We start from the raw sequence: 14,404 nt of genomic DNA, 5'->3' as shown, positions 1-14,404 counted from the left end.
GCTTCTTAAAACATCTGTGGACAGTTAGCTCAGTTGGTTAGAGCGTGGCGCTCGTAATCCCACGGTCATGGGTTCGATCCCTGTATTGGCTACTTGCTTTTCTTGATGGACAAGAATGGAATAAGCTCATCGGTGTAGCATGAATACTTGAAAACATAATAGACACATATATCACAAAATCTCTTCAAATCCATATCAGAAGCCAGCATGAGTGTCATCCTTTGGCTGATGAAGATTTTTCTCTACATGGCTCATTGACTTTTGTCTCAAATCGAGCAATATGGCATACCTAAGATTTGCAAGGGCAAATTAATCAGTTATTATATTGCTGCTCAAACATAGAGAGCACTAGGTGTTACTAGAAGAAGAAGATACGTTCTCCCCTCCCATTAGTGCACACTGAAGAAAAAATAAATAAAATGGAGAATTTATAAACACCAGAGCACAAGTAATGGATCTCAGCATTCTTATTGCATCTTTTCTTATTTCCAAATATTTGACATACTTCTGATTTGAAAAGTTTAAAAATGAGTTTAGACAAAGGACACCACTGAAAATGATGGAATTTATATGTTTTGTAAATGAAGATTTGCAATACTCATACTTTCAATGAAAATGGAGCTTTAAACAAAAGGAGAAATAATCAACATTAGGTCCCACCGAGATTTGAACTCTGATTACTGGATTCAAAGTCCAGAGTGCTAACCATTACACCATGGAACCCTCAACTGATCAAAAACTTCCACTGAACTGAGCTCATCTTTTAAATGCAAAGAAAAGAAATTCAATACTTTATATATATGATTTCAAGTTTCTAATAAGCTCAGGGATGCAATAGGTGTTATGTAGAATATTTGTCTAAAACCAATGATAATATATAAAAAGTAACCTATTTTTAAGGAGAAGATAAATACTAGAAACCCAAATGCCTAGGACCAATTTCAGTTGGAGCATCACCCCTTATGTTATCCTAGCATTGAATTGACAGTTTTTCTGTATTGTCATATTTGCATATCAGCCGCTTACAATTGTTTCAAGCTTTATAACAGAGGACTGCCTTTTTTTATAGGCCAAGGATGAAAGTCTCTTGTGAGTTAAGTCTGATTATGACATCACAATTTGTAAATTAAGCTATACTATGATTACAGAGTGTAGACTGAACAAAAAGTGCTTTCCTATGGATTGAAGTTTGTATTTTCTTAAGCTTTGCATTCCAAAATGTGCTAGCATTCTCTATTTCCAAAGGGCACATTAAGCTACTTCCCCATTATATATTTTTTTGTGTTAAAAGTTATTTATACACAACTTGGTAAAACATACTAAATTTAACACATAATGAATTACATCCTGGGTTTATCTTTATCAACAATCTGTAAATGGATAAGAAAGATTGTGCATTAGATTTATCAGATTGATTTTGCTTAGAATTGCATTTACTCCTTGTCTAAATTGTCTATTTTTATACTATTATTAGATGCATTAATCTTTGTTGTTGTCCTATCTAATCATTTTTTTTATTTTGCAATGTGGAAAGAAACTGGTGCATTTTTATGATACCCATGCTTCAAGTGACTCTATGCTTAAGCTGTTCCTTGAAAAATTAAATGCTATGCAAACAAAATATGTTCTGTGCTTTGAGGTACATTTGACAGTTTTGTGTTTGCTTCTAGTGACATCTGTGGCCAGTTAGCTCAGTTGGTTAGAGCGTAGAGTTCGTAATGCCAAGGTCATGGGTTCGATCCCTGTTTTGGCTACTTGCTTTTCTTGATGGACAAGAATGGAATAAGCTCATCGGTGTGGCATGAATACATGAAAACATAATAGACACATATATCACAAAATCTCTTCAAATCCATATCAGAAGCCAGCATGAGTGTCATCCTTTTTACTGATGAAGATTTTTCTCTACATGGCTCATTGACTTTTGTCTCAAATCGAGCTATATGGTATACCTAAGATTTGCAAGGGCAAATTAATCAGGTATTATATAGCTGCTCAAACATAGAGGGCACTAGTTGTTACTAGAAGAAGAAGATACGTTCTCCCCTCTCATTAGTGCACACTGAAGTAAAAAAAATTAAAATGGAGAATTTCTAAACACCAGAGCACAAGTAATGGATCTCTGCATTCTTATTGCATCTTTTCTTATTTCCAAATATTTGACATACTTCTGATTTGAAAAGTTTAAAAATTAGTTTAGACAAAGGACACCACTGAAAATGATGGAATTTATATGAATTGTAAATGAAGATTTGCAATACTCATACTTTGAATGAAAATGGAGCTTTAAACAAAAGGAGAAATAATCAACATTAGGTCCCACCGAGATTTGAACTCGGATTACTGGACTCAAAGTCCAGAGTGCTAACCATTACACCATGGAACCCTCAACTGAGCAAAGACTTCCACTGAACTGAGCTCATCTTTTAAATGCAAAGAAAAGAAATTCAATACTTTATATATATGATTTCAAGTTTCTAATAAGCTCAGGGATGCAATAGGTGTTATGTAGAATATTTTGTCTAAAACCAATGATAATATATAAAAAGTAACCTATTTTTAAGGAGAAGATAAATACTAGAAACCCAAATGCCTAGGACCAATTTCAGTTGGAGCATCACCCCTTATGTTATCCTAGCATTGAATTGACAGTTTTTCTGTATTGTCATATTTGCATATCAGCCGCTTACAATTGTTTCAAGCTTTATAACAGAGGACTGCCTTTTTAATAGACCAAGGATGAAAGTGTCTTGTGAGTTAAGTCTGATTATGACATCACAATTTGTAAATTAAGCTATAGTATGATTACAGAGTGTAGACTGAACAAAAAGTGCTTTCCTATGGATTGAAGTTTGTATTTTCTTAAGCTTTGCATTCCAAAATGTGCTAGCATACTCTATTTCCAAAGGGCACATTAAGCTACTTCCCCATTATATATTTTTTGTGTTAAAAGTTATTTATACACAACTTGGTAAAACATACTAAATTTAACACATAATGAATTACATCCTGGGATTATCTTTATCAACAATCTGTAAATGGATAATAAAGATTGTGCATTAGATTTATCAGATTGATTTTGCTTAGAATTGCATTTACTCCTTGTCTAAATTGTCTATTTTTATACTATTATTAGATGCATTAATCTTTGTTGTTGTCCTATCTAATCATTTTTTTTATTTTGCAATGTGGAAAGAAACTGGTGCATTTTTATGATACCCATGCTTCAAGTGACTCTATGGCTTAAGCTGTTCCTTGAAAAATTAAATGCTATGCAAACAAAATATGTTCTGTGCTTTGAGGTACATTTGCCAGTTTTGTGTTTGCTTCTTAAAACATCTGTGGACAGTTAGCTTAGTTGGTTAGAGTGTGGCACTTGTAATGCCAAGGTCATGGGTTCGATCCCTGTTTTGGCTACTTGCTTTTCTTGATGGACAAGAATAGAATAAGCTCATCGGTGTAGCATGAATACTTGAAAATATAATAGACACATATATCACAAAATCTATTCAAATCCATATCAGAAGACAGTATGAGTGTCATCCTTTGGCTGATGAAGATTTTTCTCTACATTGCTCATTGACTTTTGTCTCAAATCGAACAATATGGCATACCTTAGATTTGCAAGGGCAAATTAATCAGTTATTATATTGCTGCTCAAACATAGTGGGCACTAGGTGTTACTAGAAGAAGAAGATACGTTCTCCCCTCTCATTAGTGCACACTGAAGTAAAAAAATTAAAATGGAGAATTTCTAAACACCAGAGCACAAGTAATGGAACTCTGCATTCTTATTGCATCTTTTCTTATTTCCAAATATTTGACATACTTCTGATTTGAAAAGTTTAAAAATGAGTTTAGACAAAGGACACCACTGAAAATGATGGAATTTATATGGATTGTAAATGAAGATTTGCAATACTCATACTTTGAATGAAAATGGAGCTTTAAACAAAAGGAGAAATAATCAACATTAGGTCCCACCGAGATTTGAACTCAGATTATTGGATTCAAAGTCCAGAGTGCTAACCATTACACCATGGAACCCTCAACTGAGCAAAGACTTCCACTGAACTGAGCTCATCTTTTAAATGCAAAGAAAAGAAATTCAACACTTTATATATATGATTTCAAGTTTCTAATAAGCTCAGGGATGCAATAGGTGTTATGTAGAATATTTGTCTAAAACCAATGATAATATATAAAAAGTAACCTATTTTTAAGGAGAAGATAAATACTAGAAACCCAAATGCCTAGGACCAATTTCAGTTGGAGCATCACCCCTTATGTTATCCTAGCATTGAATTGACAGTTTTTCTGTATTGTCATATTTGCCCATCATCCACTTACAATTGTTTCAAGCTTTATAACAGAGGACTGCCTTTTTTATAGACCAAGGCTGAAAGTGTCTTGTGAGTTAAGTCTGATTATGACATCACAATTTGTAAATTAAGCTATAGTATGATTACAGAGTGTAGATTGAACAAAAAGTGCTTTCCTATGGATTGAAGTTTGTATTTTCTTAAGCTTTGCATTCCAGAATGTGCTAGCATTCTCTATTTCCAAAGGGCACATTAAGCTACTTCCCCATTATATATTTTTTGTGTTAAAATTATTTATACACAACTTGGTAAAACATACTAAATTTAACACATAATGAATTACATCCTGGGATTATCTTTATCAACAATCTGTAAATGGATAAGAAAGATTGTGCATTAGATTTATCAGATTGATTTTGCTTAGAATTGCATTTACTCCTTGTCTAAATTGTCTATTTTTATACTATTATTAGATGCATTAATCTTTGTTGTTGTCCTATCTAATCATTTTTTTTATTTTGCAATGTGGAAAGAAACTGGTGCATTTTTATGATATCCATGCTTCAAGTGACTCTATGGCTTAAGCTGTTCCTTGAAAAATTAAATGCTATGCAAACAAAATATGTTCTGTGCTTTGAGGTACACCAGTTTTGTGTTTGCTTCTTAAAACATCTGTGGACAGTTAGCTCAGTTGGTTAGAGTGTGGCACTCGTAATGCCAAGGTCATGGGTTTGATCCCTGTTTTGGCTACTTGCTTTTCTTGATGGACAAGAATGGAATAAGCTCATCGGTGTAGCATGAATACTTGAAAATATAATAGACACATATATCACAAAATATCTTCAAATCCATATCAGAAGCCAGCATGAGTGTCATCCTTTGGCTGATGAAGATTTTTCTCTACATGGCTCATTGACTTTTGTCTCAAATCGAGCAATATGGCATACCTAAGATTTGCAAGGGCAAATGAATCAGTTATTATATTGCTGCTCAAACATAGAGGGCACTAGGTGTTACTAGAAGAAGAAGATACGTTCTCCCCTCTCATTAGTGCACACTGAAGTAAAAAAAATTAAAATGGAGAATTTCTAAACACCAGAGCACAAGTAATGGATCTCTGCATTCTTATTGCATCTTTTCTTATTTCCAAATATTTGACATACTTCTGATTTGAAAAGTTTAAAAATGAGTTTAGACAAAGGACACCACTGAAAATGATGGAATTTATATGGATTGTAAATGAAGATTTGCAATACTCATACTTTGAATGAAAATGGAGCTTTAAACAAAAGGAGAAATAATCAACATTAGGTCCCACCGAGATTTGAACTCGGATTATTGGATTCAAAGTCCAGAGTGCTAACCATTACACCATGGAACCCTCAATTGAGCAAAGACTTCCACTGAACTGAGCTCATCTTTTAAATGCAAAGAAAAGAAATTCAACACTTTATATATATGATTTCAAGTTTCTAATAAGCTCAGGGATGCAATAGGTGTTATGTAGAATATTTGTCTAAAACCAATGATAATATATAAAAAGTAACCTATTTTTAAGGAGAAGATAAATACTAGAAACCCAAATGCCTAGGACCAATTTCAGTTGGAGCATCACCCCTGATGTTATCCTAGCATTGAATTGACAGTTTTTCTGTATTGTCATATTTGCATATCAGCCGCTTACAATTGTTTCAAGCTTTATAACAGAGGACTGCCTTTTTTTATAGACCAAGGATGAAAGTCTCTTGTGAGTTAAGTCTGATTATGACATCACAATTTGTAAATTAAGCTATAGTATGATTACAGAGTGTAGACTGAACAAAAAGTGCTTTCCTATGGATTGAAGTTTGTATTTTCTTAAGCTTTGCATTCCAAAATGTGCTAGCATTCTCTATTTCCAAAGGGCACATTAAGCTACTTCCCCATTATATATTTTTTGTGTTAAAAGTAATTTATACACAACTTGGTAAAACATACTAAATTTAACACATAATGAATTACATCCTGGGATTATCTTTATCAACAATCTGTAAATGGATAAGAAAGAATGTGCATTAGATTTATCAGATTGATTTTGCTTAGAATTGCATTTACTCCTTGTCTAAATTGTCTATTTTTATACTATTATTAGATGCATTAATCTTTGTTGTTGTCCTATCTAATCATTTTTTTTATTTTGCAATGTGGAAAGAAACTGGTGCATTTTTATGATACCCATGCTTCAAGTGACTCTATGGCTTAAGCTGTTCCTTGAAAAATTAAATGCTATGCAAACAAAATATGTTCTGTGCTTTGAGGTACATTTGCCAGTTTTGTGTTTGCTTCTTAAAACATCTGTGGACAGTTAGCTCAATTGGTTAGAGTGTAGCGCTCGTAATGCCAAGGTCATGTGTTTGATCCCTGTTTTGGCTACTTGCTTTTCTTGATGGACAAGAATGGAATAAGCTCATCCGTGTAGCATGAATACTTGAAAACATAATAGACACATATATCACAAAATCTCTTCAAATCCATATCAGAAGCCAGCATGAGTGTCATCCTTTGGCTGATGAAGATTTTTCTCTACATGGCTCATTGACTTTTGTCTCAAATCGATCAATATGGCATACCTAAGATTTGCAAGGGCAAATGAATCAGTTATTATGTTGCTGCTCAAACATAGAGGGCACTAGGTGTTACTAGAAGAAGAAGATACGTTCTCCCCTCTCATTAGTGCACACTGAAGTAAAAAAATTAAAATGGAGAATTTCTAAACACCAGAGCACAAGTAATGGATCTCTGCATTCTTATTGCATCTTTTCTTATTTCCAAATATTTGACATACTTCTGATTTGAAAAGTTTAAAAATGAGTTTAGACAAAGGACACCACTGAAAATGATGGAATTTATATGGATTGTAAATGAAGATTTGCAATACTCATACTTTGAATGAAAATGGAGCTTTAAACACAAGGAGAAATAATCAACATTAGGTCCCACCGAGATTTGAACTCAGATTATTGGATTCAAAGTCCAGAGTGCTAACCATTACACCATGGAACCCTCAACTGAGCAAAAACTTCTACTGAACTGAGCTCATCTTTTAAATGCAAAGAAAAGAAATTCAACACTTTATATATATGATTTCAAGTTTCTAATACGCTCAGGGATGCAATAGGTGTTATGTAGAATATTTGTCTAAAACCAATGATAATATATAAAAAGTAACCTATTTTTAAGGAGAAGATAAATACTAGAAACCCAAATGCCTAGGACCAATTTCAGTTGGAGCATCACCCCTTATGTTATCCTAGCATTGAATTGACAGTTTTTCTGTATTGTCATATTTGCCCATCATCCACTTACAATTGTTTCAAGCTTTATAACAGAGGACTGCCTTTTTTATAGACCAAGGATGAAAGTGTCTTGTGAGTTAAGTCTGATTATGACATCACAATTTGTAAATTAAGCTATAGTATGATTACAGAGTGTAGACTGAACAAAAAGTGCTTTCCTATGGATTGAAGTTTGTATTTTCTTAAGCTTTGCATTCCAAAATGTGCTAACATTCTCTATTTCCAAAGGGCACATTAAGCTACTTACCCATTATATATTTTTTGTGTTAAAAGTTATTTATACACAACTTGGTAAAACATACTAAATTTAACACATAATGAATTACATCCTGGGATTATCTTTATCAACAATCTGTAAATGGATAAGAAAGATTGTGCATTAGATTTATCAGATTGATTTTGCTTAGAATTGCATTTACTCCTTGTCTAAATTGTCTATTTTTATACTATTACTAGATGCATTAATCTTTGTTGTTGTCCTATTTAATCATTTTTTTTATTTTGCAATGTGGAAAGAAACTGGTGCATTTTTATGATACCCATGCTTCAAGTGACTCTATGGCTTAAGCTGTTCCTTGAAAAATTAAATGCTATGCAAACAAAATATGTTCTGTGCTTTGAGGTACATTTGCCAGTTTTGTGTTTGCTTCTTAAAACATCTGTGGACAGTTAGCTCAGTTGGTTAGAGTGTGGCACTCGTAATGCCAAGGTCATGGGTTTGATCCCTATTTTGGCTACTTGCTTTTCTTGATGGACAAGAATGGAATAAGCTCATCGGTGTAGCATGAATACTTGAAAACATAATAGACACATATATCACAAAATCTCTTCAAATCCATATCAGAAGCCAGCATGAGTGTCATCCTTTGGCTGATGAAGATTTTTCTCTACATGGCTCATTGACTTTTGTCTCAAATCGAGCAATATGGCATATCTAAGATTTGCAAGGGCAAATTAATCAGTTATTATATTGCTGCTCAAACATAGAGGGCACTAGGTGTTACTAGAAGAAGAAGATACGTTCTCCCCTCTCATTAGTGCACACTGAAGTAAAAAAATTAAAATGGAGAATTTCTAAACACCAGAGCACAAGTAATGGATCTCTGCATTCTTATTGCATCTTTTCTTATTTCCAAATATTTGACATACTTCTGATTTGAAAAGTTTAAAAATGAGTTTAGACAAAGGACACCACTGAAAATGATGGAATTTATATGTTTTGTAAATGAAGATTTGCAATACTCATACTTTGAATGAAAATGGAGCTTTAAACAAAAGGAGAAATAATCAACATTAGGTCCCACCGAGATTTGAACTCGGATTACTGGATTCAAAGTCCAAAGTGCTAACCATTACACCATGGGACCCTCAACTGAGCAAAGACTTCTACTGAACTGAGCTCATCTTTTAAATGCAAAGAAAAGAAATTCAATACTTTATATATATGATTTCAAGTTTCTAATAAGCTCAGGGATGCGATAGGTGTTATGTAGAATATTTGTCTAAAACCAATGATAATATATAAAAAGTAACCTATTTTTAAGGAGAAGATAAATACTAGAAACCCAAATGCCTAGGACCAATTTCAGTTGGAGCATCACCCCTTATGTTATCCTAGCATTGAATTGACAGTTTTTCTGTATTGTCATATTTGCCTATCATCCACTTACAATTGTTTCAAGCTTTATAACAGAGGACTGCCTTTTTTATAGACCAAGGATGAAAGTGTCTTGTGAGTTAAGTCTGATTATGACATCACAATTTGTAAATTAAGCTATAGTATGATTACAGAGTGTAGACTGAACAAAAAGTGCTTTCCTATGGATTGAAGTTTGTATTTTCTTAAGCTTTGCATTCCAAAATGTGCTAGCATTCTCTATTTCCAAAGGGCACATTAAGCTACTTCCCCATTATATATTTTTTGTGTTAAAAGTTATTTATACACAACTTGGTAAAACATACTAAATTTAACACATAATGAATTACATCCTGGGATTATCTTTATCAACAATCTGTAAATGGATAAGAAAGATTGTGCATTAGATTTATCAGATTGATTTTGCTTAGAATTGCATTTACTCCTTGTCTAAATTGTCTATTTTTATACTATTATTAGATGCATTAATCTTTGTTGTTGTCCTATCTAATCATTTTTTTTATTTTGCAATGTGGAAAGAAACTGGTGCATTTTTATGATACCCATGCTTCAAGTGACTCTATGGCTTAAGCTGTTCCTTGAAAAATTAAATGCTATGCAAACAAAATATGTTCTGTGCTTTGAGGTACATTTGCCAGTTTTGTGTTTGCTTCTTAAAACATCTGTGGACAGTTAGCTCAGTTGGTTAGAGTGTGGCACTCATAATGCCAAGGTCATGGGTTTGATCCCTATTTTGGCTACTTGCTTTTCTTGATGGACAAGAATGGAATAAGCTCATCGGTGTAGCATGAATACTTGAAAACATAATAGACACATATATCACAAAATCTCTTCAAATCCATATCAGAAGCCAGCATGAGTGTCATCCTTTGGCTGATGAAGATTTTTCTCTACATGGCTCATTGACTTTTGTCTCAAATCGAGCAATATGGCATACCTAAGATTTGCAAGGGCAAATTAATCAGTTATTATATTGCTGCTCAAACATAGAGGGCACTAGGTGTTACTAGAAGAAGAAGATACGTTCTCCCCTCCCATTAGTGCACACTGAAGAAAAAATAAATAAAATGGAGAATTTATAAACACCAGAGCACAAGTAATGGATCTCAGCATACTTATTGCCTCTTTTCTTATTTCCAAATATTTGACATACTTCTGATTTGAAAAGTTTAAAAATGAGTTTAGACAAAGGACACCACTGAAAATTATGGAATTTATATGTTTTGTAAATGAAGATTTGCAATACTCATACTTTGAATGAAAATGGAGCTTTAAACAAAAGGAGAAATAATCAACATTAGGTCCCACCGAGATTTGAACTCGGATTACAAGTCCAGAGTGCTAACCATTACACCATAGAACCCTCAACTGATCAAAGACTTCCACTGAACTGAGCTCATCTTTTAAATGCAAAGAAAAGAAATTCAATACTTTATATATATGATTTCAAGTTTCTAATAAGCTCAGGGATGCGATAGGTGTTATGTAGAATATTTGTCTAAAACCAATGATAATATATAAAAAGTAACCTATTTTTAAGGAGAAGATAAATACTAGAAACCCAAATGCCTAGGACCAATTTCAGTTGGAGCATCACCCCTTATGTTATCCTAGCATTGAATTGACAGTTTTTCTGTATTGTCATATTTGCCTATCATCCACTTACAATTGTTTCAAGCTTTATAACAGAGGACTGCCTTTTTTATAGACCAAGGATGAAAGTGTCTTGTGAGTTAAGTCTGATTATGACATCACAATTTGTAAATTAAGCTATAGTATGATTACAGAGTGTAGACTGAACAAAAAGTGCTTTCCTATGGATTGAAGTTTGTATTTTCTTAAGCTTTGCATTCCAAAATGTGCTAGCATTCTCTATTTCCAAAGGGCACATTAAGCTACTTCCCCATTATATATTTTTTGTGTTAAAAGTAATTTATACACAACTTGGTAAAACATACTAAATTTAACACATAATGAATTACATCCTGGGATTATCTTTATCAACAATCTGTAAATGGATAAGAAAGATTGTGCATTAGATTTATCAGATTGATTTTGCTTAGAATTGCATTTACTCCTTGTCTAAATTGTCTATTTTTATACTATTGCTAGATGCATTAATCTTTGTTGTTGTCCTATTTAATCATTTTTTTTATTTTGCAATGTGGAAAGAAACTGGTGCATTTTTATGATACCCATGCTTCAAGTGACTCTATGGCTTAAGCTGTTCCTTGAAAAATTAAATGCTATGCAAACAAAATATGTTCTGTGCTTTGAGGTACATTTGCCAGTTTTGTGTTTGCTTCTTAAAACATCTGTGGACAGTTAGCTCAGTTGGTTAGAGTGTGGCACTCGTAATGCCAAGGTCATGGGTTTGATCCCTATTTCAGCTACTTGCTTTTCTTGATGGACAAGAATGGAATAAGCTCATCGGTGTAGCATGAATACTTGAAAACATAATAGACACATATATCACAAAATCTCTTCAAATCCATATCAGAAGCCAGCATGAGTGTCATCCTTTGGCTGATGAAGATTTTTCACTACATGGCTCATTGACTTTTGTCTCAAATCGAGCAATATGGCATACCTAAGATTTGCAAGGGCAAATTAATCAGTTATTATATTTCTGCTCAAACATAGAGGGCACTAGGTGTTACTAGAAGAAGAAGATACGTTCTCCCCTCCCATTAGTGCACACTGAAGAAAAAATAAATAAAATGGAGAATTTATAAACACCAGAGCACAAGTAATGGATCTCAGCATTCTTATTGCATCTTTTCTTATTTCCAAATATTTGACATAGTTCTGATTTGAAAAGTTTAAAAATGAGTTTAGACAAAGGACACCACTGAAAATGATGGAATTTATATGTTTTGTAAATGAAGATTTGCAATACTCATACTTTGAATGAAAATGGAGCTTTAAACAAAAGGAGAAATAATCAACATTAGGTCCCACCGAGATTTGAACTCGGATTACTGGATTCAAAGTCCAGAGTGCTAACCATTACACCATAGAACCCTCAACTGATCAAAGACTTCCACTGAACTGAGCTCATCTTTTAAATGCAAAGAAAAGAAATTCAATACTTTATATATATGATTTCAAGTTTCTAATAAGCTCAGGGATGCGATAGGTGTTATGTAGAATATTTGTCTAAAACCAATGATAATATATAAAAAGTAACCTATTTTTAAGGAGAAGATAAATACTAGAAACCCAAATGCCTAGGACCAATTTCAGTTGGAGCATCACCCCTTATGTTATCCTAGCATTGAATTGACAGTTTTTCTGTATTGTCATATTTGCCTATCATCCACTTACAATTGTTTCAAGCTTTATAACAGAGGACTGCCTTTTTTATAGACCAAGGATGAAAGTGTCTTGTGAGTTAAGTCTGATTATGACATCACAATTTGTAAATTAAGCTATAGTATGATTACAGAGTGTAGACTGAACAAAAAGTGCTTTCCTATGGATTGAAGTTTGTATTTTCTTAAGCTTTGCATTCCAAAATGTGCTAGCATTCTCTATTTCCAAAGGGCACATTAAGCTACTTCCCCATTATATATTTTTTGTGTTAAAAGTTATTTATACACAACTTGGTAAAACATACTAAATTTAACACATAATGAATTACATCCTGGGATTATCTTTATCAACAATCTGTAAATGGATAAGAAAGATTGTGCATTAGATTTATCAGATTGATTTTGCTTAGAATTGCATTTACTCCTTGTCTAAATTGTCTATTTTTATACTATTATTAGATGCATTAATCTTTGTTGTTGTCCTATCTAATCATTTTTTTAATTTTGCAATGTGGAAAGAAACTGGTGCATTTTTATGATACCCATGCTTCAAGTGACTCTATGGCTTAAGCTGTTCCTTGAAAAATTAAATGCTATGCAAACAAAATATGTTCTGTGCTTTGAGGTACATTTGCCAGTTTTGTGTTTGCTTCTTAAAACATCTGTGGACAGTTAGCTCAGTTGGTTAGAGTGTGGCACTCATAATGCCAAGGTCATGGGTTTGATCCCTATTTTGGCTACTTGCTTTTCTTGATGGACAAGAATGGAATAAGCTCATCGGTGTAGCATGAATACTTGAAAACATAATAGACACATATATCCAAAATCTCTTCAAATCCATATCAGAAGCCAGCATGAGTGTCATCCTTTGGCTGATGAAGATTTTTCTCTACATGGCTCATTGACTTTTGTCTCAAATCGAGCAATATGGCATACCTAAGATTTGCAAGGGCAAATGAATCAGTTATTATATTGCTGCTCAAACATAGAGGGCACTAGGTGTTACTAGAAGAAGAAGATACGTTCTCCCCTCCCATTAGTGCACACTGAAGAAAAAATAAATAAAATGGAGAATTTATAAACACCAGAGCACAAGTAATGGATCTCTGCATTCTTATTGCCTCTTTTCTTATTTCCAAATATTTGACATACTTCTGATTTGAAAAGTTTAAAAATGAGTTTAGACAAAGGACACCACTGAAAATTATGGAATTTATATGTTTTGTAAATGAAGATTTGCAATACTCATACTTTGAATGAAAATGGAGCTTTAAACAAAAGGAGAAATAATCAACATTAGGTCCCACCGAGATTTGAACTCGGATTACAAGTCCAGAGTGCTAACCATTACACCATAGAACCCTCAACTGATCAAAGACTTCCACTGAACTGAGCTCATCTTTTAAATGCAAAGAAAAGAAATTCAATACTTTATATATATGATTTCAAGTTTCTAATAAGCTCAGGGATGCGATAGGTGTTATGTAGAATATTTGTCTAAAACCAATGATAATATATAAAAAGTAACCTATTTTTAAGGAGAAGATAAATACTAGAAACCCAAATGCCTAGGACCAATTTCAGTTGGAGCATCACCCCTTATGTTATCCTAGCATTGAATTGACAGTTTTTCTGTATTGTCATATTTGCCTATCATCCACTTACAATTGTTTCAAGCTTTATAACAGAGGACTGCCTTTTTTATAGACCAAGGATGAAAGTGTCTTGTGAGTTAAGTCTGATTATGACATCACAATTTGTAAATTAAGCTATAGT

At 33.2% G+C, this 14,404-nt stretch overlaps 7 non-coding genes across 7 annotated transcripts; all 7 read right to left on the bottom strand.

Annotated features, from left to right (window-relative positions):
• Nucleotides 1-651: 651 nt before the first annotated feature.
• On the bottom strand, nt 652-723 carry TRNAQ-UUG (transfer RNA glutamine (anticodon UUG)). The gene has a single exon. It is a non-coding gene; the product is annotated as a tRNA-Gln (tRNA).
• A 1,591-nt stretch (nt 724-2,314) lies between these two features.
• TRNAQ-UUG (transfer RNA glutamine (anticodon UUG)) lies at nt 2,315-2,386 on the bottom strand. The gene has a single exon. It is a non-coding gene; the product is annotated as a tRNA-Gln (tRNA).
• A 1,589-nt stretch (nt 2,387-3,975) lies between these two features.
• TRNAQ-UUG (transfer RNA glutamine (anticodon UUG)) lies at nt 3,976-4,047 on the bottom strand. Its single transcript has one exon. It is a non-coding gene; the product is annotated as a tRNA-Gln (tRNA).
• A 1,584-nt stretch (nt 4,048-5,631) lies between these two features.
• Nucleotides 5,632-5,703, bottom strand: TRNAQ-UUG (transfer RNA glutamine (anticodon UUG)). Its single transcript has one exon. It is a non-coding gene; the product is annotated as a tRNA-Gln (tRNA).
• Nucleotides 5,704-7,292: 1,589 nt separating this feature from the next.
• Nucleotides 7,293-7,364, bottom strand: TRNAQ-UUG (transfer RNA glutamine (anticodon UUG)). Its single transcript has one exon. It is a non-coding gene; the product is annotated as a tRNA-Gln (tRNA).
• Nucleotides 7,365-8,952: 1,588 nt separating this feature from the next.
• On the bottom strand, nt 8,953-9,024 carry TRNAQ-UUG (transfer RNA glutamine (anticodon UUG)). The gene has a single exon. It is a non-coding gene; the product is annotated as a tRNA-Gln (tRNA).
• Nucleotides 9,025-12,266: 3,242 nt separating this feature from the next.
• TRNAQ-UUG (transfer RNA glutamine (anticodon UUG)) lies at nt 12,267-12,338 on the bottom strand. Its single transcript has one exon. It is a non-coding gene; the product is annotated as a tRNA-Gln (tRNA).
• Between the last annotated feature and the right edge of the window lie 2,066 nt (nt 12,339-14,404).

This window comes from Pseudophryne corroboree, chromosome 11 (assembly GCF_028390025.1).
Source record: "Pseudophryne corroboree isolate aPseCor3 chromosome 11, aPseCor3.hap2, whole genome shotgun sequence".
Classification (NCBI taxonomy): domain Eukaryota; kingdom Metazoa; phylum Chordata; class Amphibia; order Anura; family Myobatrachidae; genus Pseudophryne; species Pseudophryne corroboree.
Note: the sequence above shows the minus strand (reverse complement) of the source record. Positions and strands in the feature narration are given on the sequence as shown.